We start from the raw sequence: 18568 nt of genomic DNA on the forward strand, positions 1-18568 counted from the left end.
TTTTTCAATTCGATTTTTTGGATATAATATTAGAAGCGATTCCATTGACATTAATTCATATTCTCAAAAGCAATAAAACATAAAACTGATAAATTGAAATCAAAATCAAACAAAAAGGATACACAAGAACATAAAACTATAATCATGATATAGGATTACTAGGTGTTATATACATACCTTAAGAATAATTAAGAAAACACATAAAGGACATACATTAATCCTAAAGACACCTAGTTACCTTTCTTTGTTAAGGATATTTGATTTTCTCAATTGAAGTGGAAAATTAGGGATACAAATGCAAAAGAGGACTTATTACAATTAGGTTTTTTTTTGCTTTAAACTTAATGGGCCTGGACTATTTTCATTTTTTTTGGGTAATGTATTAAATTTCGGTGCGCGTTCGGTTTTTCGGTTCGATTTTATCAAACTTCGATTTGGCTATTTCGGTTTCAATTTTTTTACGGTGGACACCAAACACCGAACCAAACTAGTTCGGTTCGGTTTGTTGAAGTTTCGATTCAGTTTTTTGATTTTCGGTATTTATGCACAGCCCTACTCGTAGTTAGTAAACCAATCTTTTCTGAAGCACATGTAAAAAGTACAAGTTGAATCTAAAATCCACTTGTGTGTTTGAATGTCATCTGTTGAAGCAGTTAGCACATAATCTTCTCCAGATGTCTGAGCTACCTGAACCGTAGATGCACTGGCTGTTGTTTTATCAATCTTCTTATTCGGGCAATCCCTCTCAAAGTGACCCTTTTGATGACAACCCCAACATTCAACATCCTTCCTACTCACCCTTTTCCTAGACTTTGACCTAGCTACTGATTTGCCTCTCCCTCTTTGGCTCGAGCGACCTCTAACCGTCAAACTCTCACCATGGTCCTCTTTCTCACCATTGTTGATATGGTTTCTTAATTCATCCGAATTCAATGCATGTCTTACCATCTGTAACGTGACCACCTCATCATTGAATTAACTACATCTTTATATGTAGGTGATAATGAAAACAGTAGAGTGCATGCTAGTTCTTCATCTCCCACTTTAATATCAGCATGAGTAAGATAAATAGCCAATTTATTAAAAGCATCAAGATGATCCTGTAAAGTAATACCTGTCTTTATCTTGAAGGTGTGTAAACGCTGCCTTAACAACATTCTAGTTGTTACTGATTTCTTCTGGTAGAGATCTTCAAGTTTCTTCCACAAACTCGCAAAATGTTTTCTCGGCACTGACTTCACATAACACGCTGTCTAATAAGAATAATTGAATTGCGCTACACGCATCCATCTCGATCTTTTGTTTCTTGGCCTCTTTCATATTTTTGGGATATGAGTCGTTTGAAGTATAGAATGATCCTTCTCTCCGTAACAACGCCATGATCTTAATCTTGCAGATATTGAAGTTATTACTTCACCCATCAAAATTCGCTACCTCAAACTTCATAGATTCCATAGTCTCCTCGTCTCCTAGATCTCACGACCTGTAGGCTTCTAATACTAATTGTTAGCGCGGAAACGATAAAAACACAGTAATTAACGTGGTTCGGATCGATGTGATCCTAGTCCATAGAGAACGATCGGCACTTTTATTAATATCAAGGGAGAAAGTAAGTTACAAGATTGAATACTTTTATATTCTATGTTCTGTCCTACTTAATAAATCCTAGCCAGCATGTATTTATACTACTAGGTCTAATCCGATAACACTCGAAAACCAACAAAGAAAATGTTTCCTTTTATTTCTTTCCGCTTTTGAGTAGAAATTGGCTTGAATATCTTCTCAACTTCACAGTTTATTTAACAAAGGCTGATCAACATGGAGTTAAAATAGTAAAACACTTCAAAGGAGGTTTGAGTTTGAATCCAAGTTCAGTTCATCAATTACAGTTCAATAGTCCACACCTTGGAGAAGTCGCGAAAATTGGACTAATTACCGCTCTCGTGGCTTTAACTGTTTGTCTCTACTTTTTTTCTCTCCCTTTTTATTTCCTAAAAATCACTAAGTTGGGAGGATTCTTAATGTGGAAATGTTCTTGGTTTCATCAGGAAGCCATTGCTGTCGGACCATCTTGCGCTTCGATGAAAGGCTATCATCTTGATGGGAATTAAGAAACGGTAGCCATGGGTTTGATGAACATTGTGGGATCTTTAACTTCTTGCTATACAACAGATGGTGAATTCTCAATTCTTTACTTCTTTTTAATATACAATCAAACCTCTCCATAACAATGTTGTTTTTTCCGACATATTTTAGCTATTATAGCGAAATGTTGTTAGAGAACATGGCTACTATAGTGAAATATTGTTAAAATGGATGACCTTTATAGAGACGTCTGACTGTATTATACTCAAAATCTTGAATATCCATATGATAAATCATACAAATTCTGATATAATAAGTTTTGCTATGATTGTTACAGGTTCATTTTCAAGGACAACTGTGAATTTTAGTGCAGGATGTGAAACCGTTGTATCAAACATAGTTATGGCGATCACAGTTTTCATATCCCTGGAATTGTTAACCAAGCTTTTATGCTACACTCCACTAGCTATACTTACATCGTTTATCTTATCAGCGCTTCCTGGATTGATCGACATAAATGAAGTGTATCATAGCTAGAAAGTGGACAAGATGGACTTTATTGTTTGCTTTGGTGCCTTCTTTGGAGTAATGTTTGTATCTGTCGAAATTGGTCTTCAAGTCGCGGTAATTCAAGTATTTGTCTATTTCGATTTTCAAGAATTTACTCAAAAGTATATAAGAAAACAACTTGGTTTAAACAAATGTTATACTTGTCCCCTCAAACAAACATCTTGTGACTCACATGTAAGTAGTCAAATTAAGTAAAAAATCAGAGGAAATGCCAAAAGATGGATAGCCCACTGAGTCATTTGTGGGTTCCATGCTATAATGGAATTTTGCCTTGTCCTTTAAAAATAGAAGACTCATATCAACCCTGCAGCTATCTTTTTCTTTGCAACTTGAAACTAAACAAAGAGTAAAAACATCATCCATAGAAAATCAACGTACATATGCCTGATTGATAGAACTATATTTTTAGTAATGTGTATTTGGTGTATTGCAGATTGACTATGTTTCTCAAACTCTCCAAAAGTGTTGCCGCACCCGTGTCGGATTTTCCAGAAATGCACTACTTTTGGAGAATCCGACACGCACCCGTTGACACTTTTGGAGAGGCCGAACAACATCGCAGGTTGGTATCTCATTTGCTAGAATAATACTGGACACGATTTGAGCAAGTACAGAAGTACAAGGAAGACTTCTTGGGACGTGTCACAACCTAAAATTCTAAAGCCGTGAAGGCACCAACTCCCACCAAGTCGGCAAGCCATGCACAACCCATTTAAACCAATTATAAGTAAAAATGCGCGAAAGAATCATAGAAATCATTTTAAAGTCTTAATAAGTCTGATACTCACAATAACTATAGAACAAGTGCTACAAATCCAATAACCTGGTGTCAATAGTACAAGAACGACTGAGACGGAAATGTAAGTCTGGGATACATCTCGAATACACTGTCTAGAAATAGGAAAGACATAAATAAAGTAAGATTAGGAATCTGGTGCCACGGATCAACTGATGGCTCACCCTGAATCCTCCGAACAACATCCTTAACGACTGGCGTAGTCTCGAGGTCCGCTGCACACAAAAAGGTGCAGCAAGTGTAGAGTGAGTACGGGAAATCAACGTGTACTCAACAAAGATTGTCGACCAACTCTAAACTAAAATGGAGATGAGGGTTAGTCTTCTAATGCTTACTTCCACACTTAACTGCCATTAGTCCAATCATAATAATAATGATAATCACAGGTTTCAATCCTAATTATAACAAGTGTCTAAATCCACAAGTTTATCCAAGAAGCCAAATAAACAAGTAATATGATTTGCCCAACAAATAAACCAGTCACCCATACACAGAAACAATGAGATGATATGATATGCAAATGTTATGCAATGCAAGGTTTTTTCATCACCGGTATACACACGTTCAAATTCTATTAATCGTGACCCATGGGGACTCGTGAGGTCCTTACACCACCCGAATCATTTCCTTTTGGGTTCCTAGCCTCTTTAGGCTTCCAAATCATCATACTCAGCCTGTAGGCTCACATTACCTGTCTTTAGCCAATTCGGCTCATATCATCAGCATCGATCACACCGTCCGAAACCATTTCCCTTCGAACCTTACACATGTATCCTCAAATATGCATGATATATCATATAATGCACGAATATGACATGCACAATAATACAAAATCAAGCTAAGCAATAAAGACTCAATCTTTAGCTTTTTTCCACATTTAAACGAGTATTTCAGAGTGATGAGAACACATAATCACAAGTAAGACAAGTAATAAACATAGAATCAATAAGAAAGAGATCTCATATCCCAATCACGAATCACAAGTCAATCTATGCTATCTGCTAATGCCCAAAGCATGGCATTCAGACGGACTATACAAGTAAATATACGCAAATACCCATAACATGGCACCGGTACCCGATATAAGTGCTCATCACCTCACAAGTATCGGGACATCCCTTAGTCACCCTGATAAGAAATGATATGTTATGATGACATGACAAACCCTAAGAAACCAGATACAATTAGGTTCATCTATCAGAACTTAGTTAACCTTATGATATCTCATATGCTGCTTGTCTAACATGCTCCTTGAAAGATCAGATGCTTGCAGAAATTACTCATATATGAGAAACCAGTGATGTTGATTCAGAAGGACCAGATTGGATCAGGTCCCCAGCCTACTCATCCAACAATGCAAACAGAGAGCTACTGACAGTGTATCCAGCACTTACAATGTGTTCGAAGAACAGATGAAGAATCGGGTTCCTCCAGATAAAAGTTCTGCTCACTGAAGCTAAAAGCCCAAATCCACAGCTGTAAAGTGAGCGTCTAAACAACACAATGCAGCTGTACAGCAGTACCTCATCAAGGCCGACTGATTAACTGTCCAGATTTCCTTAGTGGTCATCTCTACTCTCTTTCTCTCTCTCTCTCACTCTCTCTCTCAGTGCATATAAAGACATCATCTTCCAAGAGAAGAATTATTCTTGCATAATCCAAAAATTGCTCCATCCAAAGTGCAAGTCTCCACCTTTCAAAGTGTTTCTCAAGAACAGAGCCATGACAACCCGAAGGACCAGGTCCAGAACTGAAGATGTTTTAGGTTCTTAGGTTGTTGAGTCTTTGTTATTTTGTACTTAAAATGTAAACCTACTCTTCCATAAAAAGAAGTTATTTGTAGGTGTCCTAAATTCTCAAGATTGCTTCCGCAAGCTCTTGAGTGGTACACTAGGCCAGAGTTAGCTTAGTTGTATTAGTGTGTGGCTAAGAGTTAGTCACTATGGTGAATTCTCAAAAGGTGCCTTTGAGTGGTACACTAGGCTGGGGTAAGTCTAGGTGTATTAGTGGTCCTTGGCTAGGGGTAGTAAAGGGCGAGCGTTGCATAAGCGTTATTATAAGGGTGAGGGATTATGGGAGTTAATTCCTAGCTTATGATAGAGTTGCAACCTGAGTTGCTCAGTTAGTAGAGTTGAAATCCTACAGGGGCAGCTCGTGATTTTTAATCCCTTGAGCAAGGAGTTTTCCACGTAAATAATCTTGTGTTGATTCTTGTAATGCATTGCATAAGGGAACTGGTACACGACCAGGTCCCTCATATACTGTTTGGTGGACGCACGACCTGCATCAATTGGTATCAAAGCGAGTTCTTTCTAAAAGGTTAACACTTAGAGAGGATCCTCATCATGGCTAGTTCACCAAGCCTAGAGAAAGAGAATCTATCACAAGACCACCAAGATCCAACAAATACAATCATGGATGGTGCAAGGGGAGAAGACATAACTTTTCATGGCTGAGGATCTAAGTTGTGGGACATCATTTGCGGTGGACCCTATGTTTCTATGAAAAGTTGTCGGGCTGGATCTGGGACTGGTCAAAAGATTAAGAAGAAGCCAAGAGCTGATCGACCCAGTTTCTAGAAAAGGAAGAAGGTGTTGCCTGCATGGACAAAAAAAATCTTAAACTCACTTGTTCTATCATGGCATGAGACCCAAGATACCTTGGGCTCCAAGATCAAATGAGTGAATCTGGTTGCAGGCTTAAGTGAGAAGGGACATCAAAAAGTTACATGAAAGAAGACTACTCGAAGCATACAACTGAGAGAATGGATGAGTCCCCTCATTCAAGGACCTTCAAGTGGGAGTGTGCTCTTGTAAAATGAAGCTGAACAGGAAGCACTTTAGAAGATACGAGATGGGTTTGATCAAGCTTAACTTGTTATCTTTCCCCAAATTTCCTTATGCTTGGCTATGTTAAGAGGAAAGGTACAATGTTAGTAGGCGTTTTTCGATGACATCTAACTCACTCTTGTGCCGTCACAGGTACACATGCGTGGCAGGGTCAGGATAGCACAAGCATAAGTGACATTGCACATCTCAGAGCTCTTGCCTCGTTTTCAAAATTATCAATGGACCTGGTCCCTATGACTCATGTTAGTAGTCTCTTCAGTGCTTAATATGTTTCAAACTGTCTAGAATGCCATGTCATTAAGACTTTTTCACTTGTTATTCCAAATTAAGCCTTTTAATTGCCTGACCATCCTGGATCTCTTCGTATTTTAAAAGAAAACCTCTCCTTCCTCGGATTTTGCAAAATTCTTTCCCCATTCCTTAAATATGAATAGTCTTTCCTGTCTCGCCAGATTTTAAACCCCACCATATCTCTACCAGATCCTAAAAATAGTCTGACTCTGGTAAGCCCCACCTCCATCGATCATTCTAAAATAAATAAAGGACTCTATGATCCCTGTGTAGATCTTTTCCTTGATGACTCTAAACCAGGGAAGAGAAACAGATCTAATATCATGGAAGGTGGAATTGAAATTGTTAAGGGAGGTTGCAGAGGCCTTGAAGGCAAAAGAAAGCTGTGAGGGAACTCAAAAGGATATGATGGCTAAACTAATAAAAGGGAAGGAACCTACTAGGGGAGAAATGGATGCAATCCGCAAGGCATGCAATCCATTGGAAGAAGGGTATTTGTCACGAGTAATCCTTGTGGTAGTGCAGAAGAGACATCATACACATCTGCTCCCTGCAAATCACAATGATCCTAACATAACAGACAAGGATGGAAACACCTTGCCAGGTACTGTGATGGATACCAAAATGTGCCACCTTATAGAGCCTAATATTTACTGGTATAGCCACGCTAAGATCTGAGGTACTAGCAGTCCAGCTCATTACCATGTACTGGTTGATGAGAACGGATCCGACGCAACTACAAACTGGCTATGCTACATATGCAAGGTGCACACGTTCGGTCTCCATGAATCCACCAGCCTATTATGCACATTTGGTTGCCCGCTGTGCATAATATTACATTGAGGATGATGTGGAAATCATAGAGAAATGAAAATGCTCAAGAAGGCAAAAGGACCAGGTCTCAGTGGTGCTGCAAAGGAAGCTGAATCTTGGCTAAAGACTGAAAATCTTTGTCTAGACCCACTAATCCTTAGTTCTTGAGCCCCTCCTAGTCCCCCTGAATATCTGACCCTTTGTATTCCATCGCTTAATGACTATGGCACTCATGGCAGTTTAAGTATCATATTTTGTACTGACTAAGACTACTATGTTTTTGATATTTTTAATCTAATCTGGGCAATTGCTCTGATTTGTGCAATGATCTTAATACTTGTTGTTATTATTCTTACTTATGTTGTGTTGCCCTAGTGGCCATGAGTTAATGCTACTGAATTTATTTTTGGCTTATGCTACTTTTATTGCTCTTTTCAATGATGCCAAAAGGGGAAAAAAAATAAAAGGGTGGGAAAGGGTGGAAGAATGATGTGAGAGAGACAGTTTGTCATCATCAAAAAGGGGGGAAATGACTATATATATGTTTTGATGATTGTCAAACCTGGTGAAACCATAGAGAGCGAGAAACCCAGTCCTCAATATGGCCTCTCTATACATCTCACAGCCTCAAGAATATAATTGATATATGTGAGAGAGACATATGCAAAAGATAAAGGGAACCGTGAAAAAAGGAAAGAGAACTGCAAGCTGGGCAAGTGAATGACTGATCTGTAGGGGGAACAAGTAGGAATATAGTTCTCAGAGGGAACTTTGTCTATGAGTTTATCATCATCGAAAAGGGGGAAATTGATATGTCATGACATGTTTTAATGATTTGACAAACCTTACTCAAAGAACCAGAATACTACTATATATCTCGAGGTCGGAGTCTCTGGGGAACAATTGAGGTATCTGGGTAAGGGATCTGGTCCTCAGGGGAATACAAAAAATGTCGCTTTGTCATCATAAAAAGGGGGAAAATTGATAAGAAATGATATGTTTTAATGACATGACAAACCCTAAGGAACCAGATACAATTAGGTTCATCTATCTGAACTTAGTTAACCTTATGATATCTCATATGCTGCTTGTCTAACATGCTCCTTGAAGGATCAGATGCCTGCTGGAATTGCTCATATATGAGAGACCAGTGATGTTGATTCAAAAGGACCAGATGGGATCAGGTCTCCAGCCTACTCAGCCAACAATGCAGCTGTAGAGCTATTGACAGTGTACCCAGTACTTACAACGTGTTCGAAGAACAGATGAGGAATCAGGTTCCTCTAGATAAAGGTTCTAGTCATTGAAGCTGAAGGTTCTAGTCTAGATAAAGGTTCTAGCCACGCAGCTAGCCACGTAGGTGACCACATCCACACATGCAATAAGCAGCGACGTAGATGGATACACGCCCACGTCCAAGCCTACGTACACAACCACGTCCAAGGCCAACCAAAAAACGACCCTACCGTTTTTACCTACGTAACACCCCGCCAACTATGTGATCCTGCCCCTCCACCCACGTACACCCAAAAACAACCACTCACGTTCACTCCACCACCCACGCACCACTACAAGTCCACCCACGTGAAGGTCAAGTACCATTTTCATGATGATATGATATTGAGAAAGTAGTTCAGAGGTTTGGCATGAATAAATGTAAACCCGTTACTTTACTGTTAGCATAACATTTCAGACTTTCTTCTTTGATGGCACCGCAATCAAAGGAAGAGGTGGAGTACATGTCAAAAGTTCCTTATTCTAGTGCAGTTGGTAGCATTATGTATGCTATGGTTTGCACTCGGCTTGATATTGCTCAAGCAGTGAGTGTGGTAAGTCGATTCATGTCTAATCCGAGTAAGACACATTGGGAAGCAATTAAGTGGATATTGAGATATCTTAAAGGTTCTTCGAATGCTGGTCTAAATTTTTGTAGGATGAGAAATGAAGGCTTCTCGGTCCTTGGTTATGTGTATTCTGATTTTGCAGGTGATCTTGATAGAAGGAGATCAACAACGGGCTATATCTTTACTCTTGCAGGTATTGCCATAAGTTGGAAGGCAACTCTCCGCCTATAGTTGCTTTGTCCACAATGTGTTCCGAATATATGGCGATGGCAGAAGCGAAAGAAGGCTATATGGTTGAAAGGTGTGGTGTCAGAATTGAGTAGGGTTCAACATGAACCAACTCTAAAATGTGATAGCCAGAGTGCTATTAACTCGATAAAAAATCAGAGATTTCATGATCACACCAAACACATTGATATTAGATTCCATTTTATTCGTGATAGTGTTGAACAAGGTGTAATTAAGGTCTTGAAGGTTGACACAATGGACAACGCAGCAGATATGTTGACCACGGTGGTTCCTCTTGTCAAGTTCAGTCATTGTATGAATTTGATAGGAGTTCGCATCAACTGATGCGTCAGGATGGAGAACGGCAGAGCAAGGTAGAGCTACTAGTATGTACAAGGTTTCAGTTAGTGTCTCTTGTTTTCTACACGGAGTTAGCTCACGTAGGCTTAGAGACATTGGACTGAATGACGTTCATATGGAAGCTCCAAATTCATCCTAAGGTGGCGATTGTGAAGTTGAGAAGATATTCAAGCCAATTCCTACTCAAAAGTGAAAAGAAATAAAAGAAAACTTTTTCTTTGTTGGTTTTCGAGTGTTATTGGGATTTAGATCTTTCTAGGAAAGGATTAGACCTAGTAGTATAAATACATGCTGGCTAGGATTTATTAAGTAGGACAGAACATAGAACCTAAAAGTATTCAATCTTGTAACTTACTTTCTCCCTTGATATTAATAAAAGTGCCGGCCGTTCTCCATGGACTAGAATCACATCGATCCGAACCACGTTAATTACTATGTTTTTATCGTTTCCGCACTAACATAAACCATCAAAGTGGATACTATCACTGATAACAAAGGAGCAATAGCTGGTAGACAGAATAGTTTCTTATTCCTTTTACCCTGCAATATTTCAAGTGGCCTATATATTAATGAACCAAACAGGAAAAAATTGCCAAAATGTATCAATGAAAAAAAGCGTACACCTTATTATTACTTACTATAAAAGAATAGCGATACAAGTACTTCTTCATCATTCAAGGTAAAATATAAACTCCTTTGTTTTCTCTGTTAACACCAAAATCAATTTCACATACGCATTAGAAGTAGAAACTTTTTGTTTCTTCTACCTATTTTATTGAGGTCTTGCATGACTATTATATAAAATGTATACTTGTATTTCACTTCTCATTTTCTTCTTTTGAAAAAAAAATAAAAATCAAGAGGATTGGAGGTTGATCGTTACACATTAAAACTTGTTCTGTGTTTTAAGTTATACGTTAATTTTCATTCCTTAATGGTTTCACCTAGTCGTTTATTTCAGTTCTTTTTTCTTTTGGATATTTTAGGTAAACATAATCCTAGTGCTATTTATTTTAATGTTTTTCCTTTAAATATTTTAGCATGTTAATAATTCTAGAGATATGATTTTGGACAATGCACAAAGTGGGAAATCGGTACCACCAAAGGATGTGGTGCAGGATGGAGCTGCTCCTCTCATAATCAGACGTCTCGGGTTCGAGCCTTGGGTATGAAAAAAATCCTCAGTAGGAAGCGCTCCCCCCAAGTGGGCCCTATGCGGCAAGAATCCGGATATAGTCGGGCTCCAATACGGATATTGAACACCGGTGGGAAGCCAAAAAAACAAAGTGGGAAATTGATGCTTGTTTTTCTTTTACTATATCTTTATAAATCGTTGATTCTTATCCTCTCTTTTTTTCATGTGGCGTCATGTACCCTCATTTGGGTTAATTTGGATTTGCACCTAAAAGTTTCATTTTGGAGGTATAACAATCCTTACCTTAGGTAATTCTATTTTCAGGGCTCAAAATCAAAATCTTTTGGAGAAATTAATTACCGCTACAACCTCTGATGATTTGGTATTGTTGATCTCTGGAAATTGCATTACGATAATTTTACAACTCAGGTTGGAATCAAGGAAGCATTTTTCATGCACTTGGTTTTCATTGAAATTAACAATTTTTAGATAGATTGACTCGGGTTATGTCAAAATTGTCCCTCCCAAACTACAAAACTTGAACGGATTGGGTTAATCATATTTTTATAAGCTAATTTTATCTTTCATAACTAAATGTATTTAAGTGAACTAATACAAATCAATTTGACAAGGTCAAAATGGAGCAACATATCGGAGAAGAAGCAGGGGACGGAGAAAGCAGTGTTGTCATCCAAAACCAGCAAGACGACTCTTTACAAGAAAATAGCCAGCATAACCTGGAAGACCAAAATTCAATTAACTTTGAAGCAGTAAGATGATCATTCTAATGTGTTAAATTTTCATATGATAATTTATTGAGTAGTATATTACCATTTGAAGTTATCAGTCTCCCTCTTTTTACTTTCTCTTTATTCTCTTTTTCTTTTTACATAGTGCTAGACAACAGAGGAATTTTTTGATGATAGGTCATTACAAGAACTCATCCAAATGCTATCAGACGATCTTGTACCAAGGTGGACTTCTTGGCTTATTGTCTTTGCTACTTTAGTTTAGAATCTGTGTGGTTTAACGGATTAAAATTAAGGTTGATAATTATCACATATTGAAAAATAATTTTAGGTGCAGTGGCGAATTCATCAGGTTGACAAGATCATCTGATAGCATTTGCATGAGTTCCTGTAATGACCTCTCATCAAAAATTTCTCTGTTGTCTAGCATTATGTAAAAGGAAAAAGAGAATAATGTGAAAATAAAAAGAGGGAGAGTGATAAATTTAAATGGTGATATACTACTCTAAATTATCATATGAAAATTGAACAAATTAGAATTATCATCTTAGTGCTTCAAAGTTAATTGAATTTTGGTCTTCCAGGTTATGCTGGCTATTTTCTTGTAAAGAGTGGTCTTGCTGGTTTTGCATGACAACACCGCTTTCTCCGTCCCCTGCTTCTTCTCCGATATGTTGCTCCATTTTGACCTTGTCAAATTGATTTGTATTAGTTCACTCAAATATATTTAGTTATGAAAGATAAAATTAGCTTATAAAAATATGATTAACCCAATCCGTTCAAGTTCTGTAGTTTGGGCGGGACAATTTTGACCTAACCCAAGTCAATCTATCTAAAAATTGTTAATTTCAATAACAACTATCTAAGTGCATGAAAAATGCTTCCTTGATTCCAACCTGAGTTGTAAAATTATCGTAATACAATTTCTAGAGATCAACGATAACAAATTATCAGAGGTTGTAGCGGTAATTAATTCCTCCAAAAGATTTTGATTTTGAGCCCTAAAAATACAATTACCTAAGGTAGGAATCGTTATACCTCAAAAATGAAACTTTCGGTCGCAAATCCAAATTAACCCGATTTAGGGTACATGACGCCATGTGAAAAAAAGAGAGGATAAGAATCAATGATTTATAAAGATATAGTTTAAGAAAAACAAGGACCAATTTCTCACTTTTTTTGGCTTCCCACCCGGTGTTCAGTACTCGTATTGGAGCCCGACCATGTCCGGATTCGCGCCGCATATATAGGTCCTCATTCAGGGAGAAGCGCTCCATACCAAGAATTTTTCCATACCCAGGGCTCAAACCCGAGACCTCTGGTTAAGGGAGGAGCAGCTTCATCCGTTGCACCACATCCTTTGGTGGTACCAACTTCCCACTTTGTGCATTGTCCAAAATCATATCTCAAGAATTAATAACATGGTAAAATCTTTAAAGGGAAAACATCAGAATAAATAGCACTAGGATTATGTTTACCTAAAATATCCAAAAAGAATTAAACTGAAAAAAACAACTAGGTGAAACCATTAAGGAATGAAAATTAACGTATAACCTTACATAGAACAAGTTTTAATGTGTAACGACCAACCTCCACTCCTCTTGAATTTTTATTTTTTTTTTTTAAAAAGAAGAAAATGAGAAGTGAAATATAAGTATACATTTTATATAATAGTCGTGCAAGACCTCAATAAAATAGAATAGAAGAAAATTGATTTTCCATTACCTTTTTCTACTTGTAATGTGTTTGTGAAATTGATTTTGGTGTTAACAGAGAAACAAGGAGTTTATATTTTACCTTGAATGATGAAGAAGTGTTTGTATCGCTGTGTGTCAGTGTCACGCGTTTTTTCTTTTTTTCTTTATGTTAAGGAGATATGCGAATCACGCGTTTTTTCTTTTTTTGGTTAAGAAGTCATGCGTGTCACGCGTTTTTTTTTTTTTTTTTTTTTTTTTTTTTTTTTTTTTGATAAGGAGATATGCGTGTCAAGCGTTTTTTCATGCGTGTCATGCATATTTTCTTTTTTTGTTAAGGAGATATGCGTGTCACACATTGTTTCATTATTTGATAAGGAGATATGCATGTCACGCATTTTTTCTTTTTCTTTTTTTCTTTTTTTGTTAAGGAGATATGCGTGTCACGTGTTTTTTCTTTTTTGATAAGGAGATATACGTGTCACGCGTTTTTTTTGTTTTTGTTAAGGAGGTATGCGTGTCACACGTTTTTTCTTTTGTTGATAAGGAGATATGCATGTCATGTGTGTACTAATATTCTTTTGACAACCATGCAAAAGAAAGATTATGCGTTTATTATGAAGTCATATTGGGTGATTTAGTCTGAATTTTTCTCGTGAACTAATATAATGAAGACCTTTGTGCCGATTAAGAACTAGAGGTACCACTCTTAAGAGCCTCGTGTGTTGCCTTGTGAACATGACTTGGGTCATCCTTGAAAGCAATGGGCTATTGGTCTAGATGTGCAGTCGTGGGACAACACCACACTATGCAGTAGGAAGCATGTTGTGAGGGCAATGTTTGGTAATGTCTGGCAATGTATTAAGTATTGGGTGTGCGAACAAAGTACCACATTGGTAGCTGAAAAGAAAAAAGAACTATTTATAAGGTTTTGGATACTCTTAATGGTGTGAGACCTTTTGGGGAAAATCGTGCGGGATTGGCCCAAAGCGGACAATATCACACCTTGTTAAGAGTATCTTTGGACTGTTTTAGCTAGCAACTGGTATCAGAGCCAATGGTTTAGCGGGACGAGTATGAAGATGGCGAAGTGTGGCGTAGGCCGGCTTAGTGCCTTTGCCCGTCTATGGGCCGGTTTACGACCATAGCTTTGAAGATACATACACAACATGTGGGTGGCACACAGACATGTTTAATCTCTGACCCGTGAAATATGGTAATGAGCCATGTGGAACTTAGTTCGAGGGAGAGATTGTTGGGTGTGCGAACAAAGTACCACATTTGTAGCTGAAAAGAAAAAAGAACTACTTATAAGGTGTTGGATACTCTTAATGGTGTGAGACCTTTTGGGGAAAACCGTGCGGGCTTTGCCCAAAGCGGACAATATCACATCATGTTAAGAGTATCTTTCGGCCGTTTTAGCCAACATTAAGACCATTGTCGGCATTATTATATGAAAGATGCATATGACAAAGGCCAAGGGCTTAAGATTTTTGCCCTACTCGATACCACAATAATTATTTCTTTATCTTATTGAAAGGAAATAAAACAACACTATAACCAAAATTACTACTAAATTTAAACAACGGAAAAGGGTCAGATTTGCCCTTGTACTATCAGAAATAAGCTATATTTATCATTCGTTATACTTTTTCAACATATTTGCTCTTGTCATCCAACATTAGGGTCATATTTGTCCTTGTGCTCTAAAAAAAAGATCATATTTATCCCTACTCAATTAAATCCTCATGTCCACCTTGATTTTCCGATATGGCACCTACGTGGATTTTTTTTTAATTAAATCTACTTAACCATTTAAATTCTTTTAACCCGCCCGTCCAACCCACTAAAAAGTTAATGAAATAATCTTTCTTTCATCTAGTTCCCCCTGCCGTGAGTCTCTACACCTCCGACGACTCTTCTCCCCTCTTTATCGATTTCTAATTCCTTGTTGAATTTAGATTCACCCCCATCCCCCCCCCCCCCCCCCCCCCCCTTCTCTTTTAATCATTTAGTTCTCCACTTCCAAATTGTCATTTCGTAAGAAGTTCTCCACATAATTATATTTTCCTACAAAGTGCATTTTCCTTCCATGTAACACTTCCAGTGCTACAACAGTCAAGGCTTAAATACATGTTTCTTAGTTTTTGTTTTTCATATAACAGAAAATTGCATTACTGGACTCTCAACTCCAAATACAGTAAAATTTAATTGAATGAAGAATAAACTTGAATCTAAATGTGAAAATTAAGTACTTTTCAATCTAAGACACCAATGGCCAAGATCTGACATCTAAAAAGTCAAAACTGACCAATCACCATGATAAATTATTTCATTAATTTTTAGTGGGTCGGTGGGACGGGTCAAACGGGCGGTTTAAAAGAGTTTAAATGGTTAAGTGGATTTAAATTTAAAAAAAAAAAAAAAAAAAAAAAAAAAGCCACGATGGTGCCATGTAGGCGCAACATAGAGAAATCAATGTGGACATGAAGATTTAACTGAGTAGGGATAGATATGACCTTTTTTTAGAGTACAGGGGCAAATATGCCCCTAAAGTTAGATGACAAGGGCAAATATATTGAAGAAGTATAAGGAAGGGCAAATATAGCTTATTTCTGATAGTACAAGGGCAAATCTGACCCTTTTCCGTTTAAACAACAAAAACATACCCAGTGTAATCCCATAAAACTCAATATGTCTTACATAAAAACAGTGAAAAAAAAAGAGTCTAACATAATCCCCTTATAATTGCGCAATTCACACAAGTAACAATTAACAACGGTAAATAAAGAGAAGAAAGAAGTTACCTTTTGACGCTTCCATGAGAGAAATTGGTCTTTTGTTATGCGATTTGAATTATTAGGGTTTTTAATTGCTTCTTCTTTGGTTTCTTCGCCCATTATTTCTTCTATTGTCAAGTCGGGTCGGGTCCGCCTATTTAAGGAAAACAATTTATGGAAATGGAACTGATGCAAAAATAAGAAAGCTTTATGCAAAATTTAATGGAGAATTTTAAGAAACGAAAGCAGTAAAAAGAAAATGAAGAAGGAATGTATCGTTTAATTCACAGGAGCAGCAGAACCCTAGATCGATGAGTTCTAGAAGAATGTATCGCTTTAATTTTGGAGGTGAAAACGGGTTGGGCTAGGTCGGGCATAGGTTTGGGTTTCAATTATGCTGAATTAAAATGTGGGATCAATTAAAAAGGGAAAAATAATGCTCTATGTCTATTTGGAGAAAATATTTACCCGAAATGGCCCATATTTGTAATATTACCCTGAATGACTCTCTTATACATTATTATACACTTTTATAGAAGGTTGATATATTGTCTACATTAGGTGTATAATGTTATATATCGTAGTATAAATATGTTGCAAAAAACAAAGTTGGCTATGCATATGTAAATTAAAAAATATAACTACGTGGATGTAATGTTTTATGTTGGATCTTATATTATAGAGATTATCCCATCAAAAAATGCCCGCATGGCTTTTTAAAGAGTCAAACTTGATCTGTTAGTCTGAGGCGTAGGGATGTTAACGGTTTGATTAAAAATAGATCCAAACCGCGAACCAAACCAAACTGATTAAATAAATTGTGTGGTTTTGATTGGCTTGGTTTTAAATTTTTTTAAAATCGATAATATTTGGTTTGATTATGTTTTACCTAAAGCAAACCGAATAAAAAAAAACTGAACTAAACCGATAAAATAATATACACAATTTTTATAATTATATATAGAATATAGAATATATTAATTTTTATAGATAATTTTAAATATTTTATTTACTTTTTCATCAAAATTTCTTTATCTCTGTTAGGCTGATGAACTTTACACCTTAAGCCCATTTCTTAAAAGAAATCATGAATTCACACTCATTTTTTCAAAAAAAAAAAAAAAAGGTAAATAGTGATTTTAGTCTCTGAGTTATTAGTTAATTCTACTTTTAATCCTTGTGTTATTCGGCTTAGCACATTTAACCTTGAATTAAATAAATTATAAAGTTTTGATCCCTAAACTAACCAAACTAACGGAACTGAGGAAAACTTAACAGAATGCTTATTTCTGGTGATTTGGTTATTTCTCTTTCTTTTTTTAACAGAACAATGGAGTTGGAAAGCAAATGTATATATTGTATCTCTTGGAAGATGGCATGCTTTTTGTAGATATTGCTTGTGAACTAATGATACTTCTGCAAGTAAGGAAAATCCATTCTTTTCCTAGTTTATCGAAACATTTTGCTGTCTTCATTTTGTTAATGACTCTTAATCTTGGGTTAGCTATGGTTAACTGCAAAAAAGAATGGAAAAAGACACCATGAAGGTTAGTATAAACAGGTAATTGCACGTAGGTAATAAGTAGAATTAGTAACCTAAAAAGTAAGATAACATGCTACAACTAATATTATAACAATCTAGACATTATTAACGTAAAAGGTCAGCCTGGTGCACGAAGCATCCCGCATCCATGCGGAAGAGCCGCTCCCCAAGGGGATGTAGTGTAGCCAGTACCCTGCATGCATACTAATTTTACGGCTTGAACCCCTGACCTATAGGTTAGACGGAGGCAACTTTACTTTTACTTAATGGCTCCCCTTGTTAGATAAAATTATTAGTGTGTACTATAAGATAAACTCTTTGTATGATTCTGGCATAAGTTAACAAGTGAAAGAACAACCTTCCTTACATGGTTGATAGCTAGTGCTTGTGTTCCACTTTAATCTTCCTTACATGGTTGATAGCTAGTGCTTGTGTTCCACTTTCTTTCGTACCAATTCTTTTCGTTATTTTCTCATTTTAACTTTGTTGATAACTTCTTGATTCAAGTCCGTTAGTCTTAATTGAGTCGTTCGTCCTTTTAAGTCAAACAAGAATCCGTTTCAGCCAAGAGTAGAAACTAATTCCCTTGTGACCAACAGGAATTAACAAGATTACAATCATTGGCCGAAGCAATTTGTGAGGCAATCCAAGGTGTGCATTCTTGAGCGATTATGAGTTGATTTTTATTAACCTAACATGTTTTCTTGTTTTGTTGAGTTTTGTTTACTAGGTACCATGGCGATGGGGAGGAAACTTCGACTCCCACCCGAGAAGTAACACTTAATGAATTGGTTTCATATTAGCCGAGATGACTAGACAAATGGGGAGCAT

At 36.9% G+C, this 18568-nt stretch overlaps 1 pseudogene; it reads left to right on the forward strand.

Moving 5' to 3' along the window:
• The first annotated feature begins 1055 nt into the window (after positions 1–1055).
• On the forward strand, positions 1056–3259 carry LOC132039364 (low affinity sulfate transporter 3-like; annotated as a pseudogene).
• Positions 3260–18568: the final 15309 nt, after the last annotated feature.

Source organism: Lycium ferocissimum, chromosome 12, assembly GCF_029784015.1.
Source record: "Lycium ferocissimum isolate CSIRO_LF1 chromosome 12, AGI_CSIRO_Lferr_CH_V1, whole genome shotgun sequence".
In the NCBI taxonomy this organism is placed as follows: Eukaryota; Viridiplantae; Streptophyta; class Magnoliopsida; order Solanales; family Solanaceae; genus Lycium; species Lycium ferocissimum.